At 42.4% G+C, this 9,384-nt stretch overlaps 1 long non-coding RNA gene across 1 annotated transcript; it reads right to left on the reverse strand.

The window, feature by feature from the left end:
• Positions 1 to 2,446: 2,446 nt before the first annotated feature.
• LOC120685845 lies at positions 2,447 to 2,785 on the reverse strand. The gene is made up of 2 exons (XR_005679793.1): positions 2,622 to 2,785; positions 2,447 to 2,544 (listed from the first exon to the last, which is right to left on the reverse strand). It is a non-coding gene; the product is annotated as an uncharacterized LOC120685845 (long non-coding RNA).
• Positions 2,786 to 9,384: the final 6,599 nt, after the last annotated feature.

Raw genomic sequence — 9,384 nt, forward strand, 5'->3', positions numbered from 1 at the left:
TTCCCTATGAAAAATAATTCATTTCAAACTAAAATTGGAGTGTGTGTGGAGTAGGATTTCAAGGAGAGTTCAACAATATATATACTAGAAGGGATTAATGGGATTTGGGCCAAATTCATTGGCCATATGGGTTAAAATGAGTTAGGTACTTAGGATAGCTTGTTTTTTGTGCGGGTATTTCTTACCCGCGGGTAGGCCCGTATGGTTAGTATACATCCGCACCCGTACCTATCATATCCGACGGGTACAAGATTTTGCCTAATAATATACCCACGGGTAGAAAACACATTCCATACTCGTTTTCTTATCGGGTAAAACCCGTCGGGTACTTAGATTTCGGGTACGCATTGCTATCTTGAGGGAGGCCTCCTTCCCATACGGTGATGCCTGCAATAGATGATTCCGTTCATTGAGGGGGTGGGGGATGATGACGGCACCTTGTGCGGTAGAGGTCCTCTTCCTAGTGCGGTGATGTGATGCCTGCAAAGGTGGTGCCGAGGAACCTAAGGGTGTAGGGGACATATCTAGATGGTATGCGCTGCTTGAAATGAGTTAGGAGCATTTCGTAATGAGGTGGGAGTGATTTAAATTTTTGAACATCACCATTTTGTTAAGCAGAACCAGAAAGGATAGATGGATGGAGGCAGACCCGCCTGTGGTGTGGCCAGCTAATGTATGGTCGCCTGTAAACTAGCCTCCGTACGATCAATTTACGACCACGTGTTTCCTTCGCATTTCTATCCTCCGTTCGTCCATTCCCTTCCCAGCTTCGAAGTGTGCCCGCATTGCACTGTCCCACATGCCCTCATGTCACTTCCCTCAAACAATCTACCGTGTCATAGTTATGTACTGAAAAAACCTGACCTGAGTTATACCAGTTGAGAAAAAAGATTCGGGTAATATTAGAATATGCATTAATTTTAGAGATCTTAATAAAACTATGCCTAAACATGAATATCCTATGCCTATAGCTGATATGTTGATTAATGATACTTGTAGACATAAAGTTCTCACTTTTGTATGATAATGCTGGTTATAATCACATATTTATGACTGAAGAAGATAGTCTAAAACTGTCATTATATGTCCAAACTTTATTGGTTTATTTGAGTGGGTGGTCATGATTCTTAGTTTAAAAAATGTTGAAGCAACCTATCGAGGAGCTATAAATGTGATTTTCCATGACTTGTTTGATGTTATATTATAGGTCTATATTGATGATACTGTGATTAAATCGGCCGGATTGGATTGTCACTTGGCTAATTTGAGACTTGCTCTTGAGTGGATGCGTCGGTATGGTTTGAAGATGAATCCGCTTAAATGTGCTTTTGGTGTATCAGTTGGGACGTTCTTGATCTTCATCGTTCATGATAATGGCATAGAGATTTATCCTAAAATAATTGAAACCATAAGGAGTGTACAAGCTCCTAAATGCAAGAAAGATTTGTAGAAGTTTTTGGGCAAGGTGAATTTCTTGAGAAGATTCATATTTAGGTGAATTTCTTGAGAAGATTCATATTTAACTTGTCCATTAGATGCTTACTTCATCATCCTCTAGGGCTCCTTCCATTTCATTTATGAAATCCTCTTCTGGAAATTTTTTTGACATGAAAGCAAGCCAGTGCTTCATCAGACCAGTCATGTGGTGCATCTTATTCTCCATTGCATTTACTTTCTCTTGGTACCTAATTTCTTCCTCAACAAAGGTTACACCTTGAGAAACTCGCATTTGACTCCAATACTTATTACCATAGTGCCCACGTGCTTTTAACTCCTTAGCAACTATCTCATTGAACACCTCATTAAAATCTTGAGCTGAAAGATCATCATTGTTGTTCTCTTTCCTTTTTTGTAATTCCTCAAAAGATGCATCCTATTGAAAAAAATATATTGGAAGGTCACAGATCGCTAAACTGAATTGCAGATGAAACATAAATGATTAGGAGCAGAAAATGTACCACTAATGTCTCTACTTTGTCAGTAGTGTATCTACCATCCTTTTTTTTATGAGCAGCCTCCCACAATTCTAGCCTATGAACCTTTCTTTTCTTTTTGTCTTCCTGCACAAGATTGTAATTGGAGGATCATTTCAAAACTCAACTAGATATGATAGTGAATATAACAAATAACATAGGGTGATTATTTTCCACCATCTCTTTTTAAAGCCTAGCATGGCTTTTTCGCCTTGTTGTGTGGGTATTCTTCTGTTCTTTTGCAGATCGGGAGTTCGTTGCACATAGTTTCTGCAAAGATAGAAGAGTCATTAAGCACTATTTTTTATGTCGCTTTGGAATTTGATATTATTGTTCTGTAAACTGATATCACCTTATGTGATTCCTGGCACCAAAATCCAACAAGTGCTCTCCATTGATGTCCATTTACAGTTGGTGGTTTCCCTTTTATGATTTCATCTAGAGACCTGTCTTCACGATTGAAATACTGTTTCTTCAACTTAGATTTGTAGGCTCTCCATCTATTGTTAACAGTCCTTAGGATCCAATCCCTTGAGAGCTGTCTAGTTGAGCGAGGGAAGTCAAACTTTTCCTGTACAAGGGAAAGGTTAATGTTAGTGTATGGATGAAACATGGAAGTAATTTCTTGCACTGGTAAGATAAATTCACCTCAACATCCTTGATTATTTGTTCCTTGTGTGTCTTGAACAGAGCATTGTCCCATCTTTGAATGTGTAAAGGAGCTAATGATGGCTTTTCTGCTATTTGTCCAAGGTGTTGACCAAGGATGGAGGCTGACCTTTCATTTGGGACTACATTTTCATCAGTCCCTACAATTACCTTTCCTCCTTCTAATTCCAATAGATTTGAAATGGTGAAATCACCTAAAACCTGCCGCACCTCTCCATTTGGCCCTGCATATATGGAAATGTTTGTTTTCACATTGCATTTGAATATGAAAGGAAAAAAAATCATGGAACTTACATATTATCTTAATTGGACTTCGAGGATGGTAGTGTGGCATGCGAGCTAATAAACCATCAATATCAGGAGGACACTATAAATTTTCATTGTTCCCATTCTCCGCTGAATTGTCATGCTCATCATTAGCAGGTTCTACATCTTCTACTTCTGGAAGGTTCAAGTTCCTTACTCTTCGAGGCCTTGTTGCCAGGATTTTCTCTGCATATACATCGGAGCTCAAGAGAAACATAAATCAGCACTTGATAGTTTAGTCTAACCTGAGTGCACACATATACATAAAAGTAACAAATTCAGCCATTCAACAATAGGTTCAATTCAGAGCTAAGGTTAGATTTTCGATCTTTTGATTTTACTTGCAGACTGGTATATAAATTCAGAAACTATACACCTTTAGAAGGCCTTACTTTGCTAGAAGATGACAACCCTTGGATGATTTACTTGACTACCCTGCTGAAAGATCAAAATTCTTTGGATGATTTTCTTGACCTGTGAATTCAGAAGAAATATGCATTTTCCTTGAAATAAAACACTCGAAAATTTGAGAACTCGCTGCATGTTTTAATCTCATTTAGTCTTATTCTCCATATGAGCACATATCTTGAATTACAATATGCCATGCTATTTTGCAATGATGTGAGCATAGATGGGGAGGGCATGACACTGATATAAACAGAGTTTTGAAATGAAAATGCTATGATGATGAAATAACTCGTAATGCCAAATAGTATGCTGAGAGAATAATTTCAATTTCGCAATAAACTATAGCATACTTTCTCTTTATATTCAAGCATAATTCCATAAGATAGAATGCTAAACCAAGAGCTGTAGGAAGGTGCAAGATCAAAGTGTTGAACCTGATTTAGGAGCAGAACTGCAGGGTCACACTTGACTAATGGAAGTGTGGCTGCTGTGAGGGGATCCTTGACAGTCCTGTGGGACAGATTGAGATAGATTCGAAGGTGACAACATGATCAAGATAGAAACCAAGCTGAGATAGTATGTATATCTATCTATGCAACAAAAAAGTTATCTCCAAATTATAGAAGAACATTGCGATCCGATCCAAAGAAAATGAAGCCCAATTATGTTTCCATAAAATAAAATACTGAGATGGCTGGCATCCTCCCCCACCCAACGACGGGCGCGGCACCCCTGCGCTCATCTCGCTCCACCACGGCGGCGACGTCGATGAGGGCCCCCTCGCCTGCGGCGGGTGGCGGCGGCCGTCGTAGCAGGAAGGACCCGGAGGCCGCGGCCGCCTGCGAGATGTCGGTGGCCACGGCCGTGCTGAAGACGTAGAAGCCGAAGACGAGGTGCACCCCCGCGCTGACCCTGAGCTCCATGAGGCTGAGGATGAACCGCGCCATCGCGCCGCGCCGGCGACCTCAGCCCGAGTGGCTACGGCGGCGGCGTGCCGACGGCTGTCGGCTCGTCGTCGTCGCCGCCTCGCTCCCCTCCGCTCAGGAAGAGGAGGAATAGGAGGAGGAGAAGAAGAAGAACGACCCAACGAACGTAGCGGACCGGTCGCGCCCTCTGGATTGGGCCTCCGCCGCGTCGGCCTCCTCCCTCTTTTCCGAGCCCTCGCGGTTTCGGTCCGCCGCAGCGGCTCGGTGCCGTGCTGTCCACCCTCGGTTTCCCTCTTCCCCTCTCCATCGTGTGGTTCCCCGGCGGCGGGCTCTTTCCCAGCGGTGGAGGTGGGAGGGCAACACAAAAGGAAGAACAGATCACACAAATTGTGCCAGACCGTATATTTGAATTCGTATGGAGGATGCCTAGATGAATTAAAAATTGATGAGAAATAAAAAATGTGCTGTCTAGGCCTCGAACTGTGGCTTATGAGTTCCAAGCAAGTAGCAAAGCCATTGCGGTAGATATGCAACTTTGAGTAGTTGGGAACTTGTAATATATCTATTAGCTGATACCTACTATCGGCCCAATGCCCTAAACCGCATCCTGACCCCTCGTCCAGTTGCCCCCCCACATCTCATCTGGTGGGTATTATAAAGCATGGGTTCACAGTTTATCACCAAGATCAATTCCTTGAGTGATAAAGCATATACTGATGAAACAATAACTCAAGACAAATGTACTTGTGAGTACATAAAAACGAGGATAATGCAAGGTTAACAGTTTATCACCAAGATCAATAAATGTGACACCAAAGATAAGTAACATTGGTGAAGTAATTTATTCCTTGGAAAAAATGACAGGAACTCTAAATGGTTGACATGATTTATTGAAATTCCAATTACAATATAGCAGCTTGTTTAATCTGCTTCATCTGGTGACGGTTCAACACCCATGTCAAAAGTATCTCGTGGGCTAAACTTCACCACTGTGTGCCATGCTTCAGCTTTTGGGTCATGCACATAAAACACTTGCTACACTTGTGAAGAAAATACAAAAGGATCATGCTCTAATTTTTCCCCGGTGTGTATTTTTCGAGAAAAATTCACAAGGGTGAATCCAAACTCATCTTGCCGTAGACCAGCTTGATGATGAACATCGTACCATTCACATTTGAAAAGCACTACCTTGTAGTCTGCATATGATAACTCAAGTATATCTAATAATCTGCCATAATAGTTGACCCCGTCTTCTGCAATGTTCACTACACCGTTGTTTTGTGTCAAGCGTGTAGCCTCACGGCTCAAACTGTGGAACCTCAATCCATTAATAATATAACCACTGAATTGCACACCGCATCTACTTGGTTTTGCAGCCAAAGCTCTGACTTTTGCTGTGACGCCTGTTCCATCTCCTAGAATAACCTGTATATAAGGGAAAAAAATCATATACATCCCTTCTATTTATGTCATGTCTAACAAGAAGCAATTTCATATGTACTCACCTTTTGCTCCAACCAGTCAGGAAAGTGATCATCTATCAACTTCTCAATGGCAGAAGGTGTCAAATTAATTGAGGGTGTTGGAAATATGCCCTAGAGGCAATCATATTTCCTTGTATTTATGGTTAATAAAGTGTACCTTGAATATTCATGTATGACAATTTGTATTGATTAATGCTTATGTGAAGTATTTGTGAAACTCTATACTTGTATGAATATTCTAAAATGTTCCTAGTCGGAGTTATGGACACATGAATATTAGACTAGCACATGTATTAGTTGATTGACTACGTTTCACAAGTCATGGACATGGGGATGTCAAACTAATAATGTGGGCTCATGTGAGACATGAGATTGAACTGACTCAACACGAGATGATGACTTTTCATTACACAATATGTACGCTGTGGCCTAAGACCTGAGATCGTCGTATGTACTCAAGATGTGAACCGACTTACTTAGGAGCCATCAAACGCTGCACTGTAACTGGGTAGTTATAAAGGTGGTTTTCGGGTCTGTCAAGAAGCATGCTGTGAGACATAGTCGGTCAAGATGTGATTTGCCCCTCTCTACAAGAGAGAGATATCTCTGGCCCCTCGAGTGATTCGGATCAAGAAATGCATGGCCATGCTAGGGTTAAGAGTTAACCAAGGATTCTGAATCATAGGATCGAGAAAGAGTGATCGGCTTCAAGCAAGACCAAATATCGTGAGACAAAGGGAACAACATGTATATGATATTGTGGCGGCTCGTCTGATATGATCTTTGTGTGCGTATAGGAGTTGACATGTCTTGCTAGAGGCCACTGTCTACTATTGGGCCGAGTAAGAGTACTCGGGCCATGTCTATTCGCATGTGAGCCCATAGGGTCACACACTTAAGGGAAAGAAGCCTGATAAGGATGAGATCCGAATTAGACTGGGCTTAGGTGCACTAATGGGCCTTTTAGGCCCAAAAGGGGGCGCCCAAGGTGGGGCCCAAGGCAGCCCACCTAAGGGGCTATATAAACAGAAGGGGGCGCCTAAAAAACCCTAATTGGTGCTACAGTTTCTGCGTGTGAACAGTACCACACGGGTGAACAGTGCACATTATAGTAGCCGACATGAATAGTGCCGCCCCTCCTGTGTGCCAAGCCCTAGGTTGCCTTCGCGGATCTAGCAGTCCAGATCGCGACGCTTCTTCCCGTACGTGTGGATACCTTGGAGGTGCCGCATCTGCTGCATAAGGACGTGCCATTTGAGAGGAGGTTCACGCAACTGCACTGCCGGCTTCCATCTGCACTATAACGACGCGCTACAGAAGTTCCGCAACCACGCGTCTAGTGGTAATCCCGTGATCTATAACTGCAGTAATCCTGGTTTATGTGGTAGAAAATTTTTGTTTCTTCTACCCCATATTCCTACAGCGGTATCAAGAGCCAGTGCTGTCTCGTTATAGATACGGATATGTGCATATGGAGATATGCGTAGTTTCAGATCGATCTATGACCTAGTTTCGTAAACTAGCTGCGAAGATTGTGCAACGACATACTCCTACCGGTCGGTTTTCTTCCATCGGAGTTAAGTGATGCACATAAACCTGGTCGCTGTAGTTGGAGATTAATGTGATTGGTCGAATCGAAACTTAGGGCATAAGCCAGATGCATGAGATGCATAGGGCAGTAGATTGGATCTACTGCGAATTCCGTTTTGTTGCAAAAGCGTGTTTTACTGTAAAACAGTCATAACTTTTGCATACGAACTCGGATTGAGGCGAATTTTATATCAATTTGTATCTATAGAAAAAGTTAAAATTGGTTCAGAATAGCACTACTATTTTCGCGATATTTAGATTTACGAAATTCGTCCCAGAAGATAGAGTTTTCGGCGATTTAATTTCGAACATCGGAATCGCATAACTCTGTTTTGCTGGTTTTGTGATCGGTATGTCCCCTTTGTGTATGTGATGCATGTGTGTAATTATTTCATGACCTGCGTGTCGTGATTATGACAATTCGGCCGGAGCCATATGAATTGTTGCATTTGATGTAATGGCTTGCTTGCCAATCTGTGATGATCCAAGTCGTGAATGTAATTTTATTTACTAGCTATTAGGTGTAATAGAAAGTTCTAGTTCTTGGAGTTTTCATCACATGAAGAATGGTGCACATGTACATGGAGATGGAGATCAACATGATGAACAAGTTCCATGAAGATGGAGATCTACATGGCGAACAAGTTCTATGGAGATGGAGATCACCATGAGAACAAGGGCCATACTGATTCACAATTTTGTGCTTGCCGTTCTTGACGTTTTACTACTACGTGCGTCATAGTAGAAGTAGAACGATCCCTCACAAATTTCGAGCTACCATGCCCTACCAACTAAACCTTGCACTGTCCCATGTCTTGTACGATTGGTGGTGGGTCTATGAAATTAGGGCGCCATTGGTTTTCCTTGACTAGACAAGCTGTATCGGATACATGCACGCATAAAGGGTTGGTGAGCTTGACAAGGTCATCTTAACGGTTAAGGACCTTGGGGCATAAAGGTTGGGAGCGAGACATGGAGATGTCACCCAACAACAAGAGTCATATGAGATATGATTAGCAAGAGTTGCTTACCGATCTAACTCGTCTTCTAGTGGTGATGCAAAAGCTCACTAGTGAACGTGTTAGTTGTGGGTCTTGAATCACTAAGAATCAATAGAGGTATATTGATTTTAGTGGGAGTAAATTCTATTAAATTGTTTAATGTCATTTACTCCATCATGAATACTTTTGTCTTAGTATTTTGTATTATTATTTTGTTGTAGATCAATGGCCCAAAACCAACCTTTTGCTTTACATTCCGTACTTGAGAGCAACAAATTGAATGAGACAAACTACGCGGATTGGATCTGCAACCTGAGAATTGTTCTCTGGGCAGCTAACAAGGAAGATGTTCTAGATAACCCATCACCAGTAGGGCCGCATGTAATCAAGATGGTTGGTTACACATAGAGGTTGGAGAAGCTAGGCTTCCCACTTGGCTAAGAGTTGGCCACTGACTTCATTCTTGCCTCTTTGCCTCCGAGCTATGGAAATTTCGTCTCGAACTACCACTTGCACGGGGCTGAGAAGGGCTTGAATGAGCTATGTGGCATGCTCAAAACGGCAGAGAGTGACATCAAGAAAAGCACAGGTGTCGGCCATGTGATGGCTGTCCAGAATAAGCCTACTTTCAAGAAGAAAAGTTCTTCTTGGAAGAAGAAGAAGGGCAAGGCTAAGGTTGCGAACCCCAAGCCAAACCCTACACCCAAGGCTAAACCTGGACCAGCTGCAGACAAGGAGTGCTTTCATTGTCACCAGCCAGGACACTGGAAGAGGAACTGCAAGCTGTACCTAGCCTCGTTGAAGAATCGTTCTTTCACTTCATGACACTTGTTGTTCATATTACAGAAATATTTCTCGCTGACTCTTATGTTAATTATTGGGTATTTGATACCGGATCGGTTGCTCACATATGCAATTCGATGCAGGGACTAACAAAGAGTAGAAGCGTTGAAAGAGGAGAAGTTGACTTCCGCGTCGCCAATAATGCAAGAGTTGCTGCTATGGCCGTCGGGACGATGCAACTTCA

This window comes from Panicum virgatum, chromosome 8N (genome assembly GCF_016808335.1).
Source record: "Panicum virgatum strain AP13 chromosome 8N, P.virgatum_v5, whole genome shotgun sequence".
Lineage (NCBI taxonomy): Eukaryota > Viridiplantae > Streptophyta > Magnoliopsida > Poales > Poaceae > Panicum > Panicum virgatum.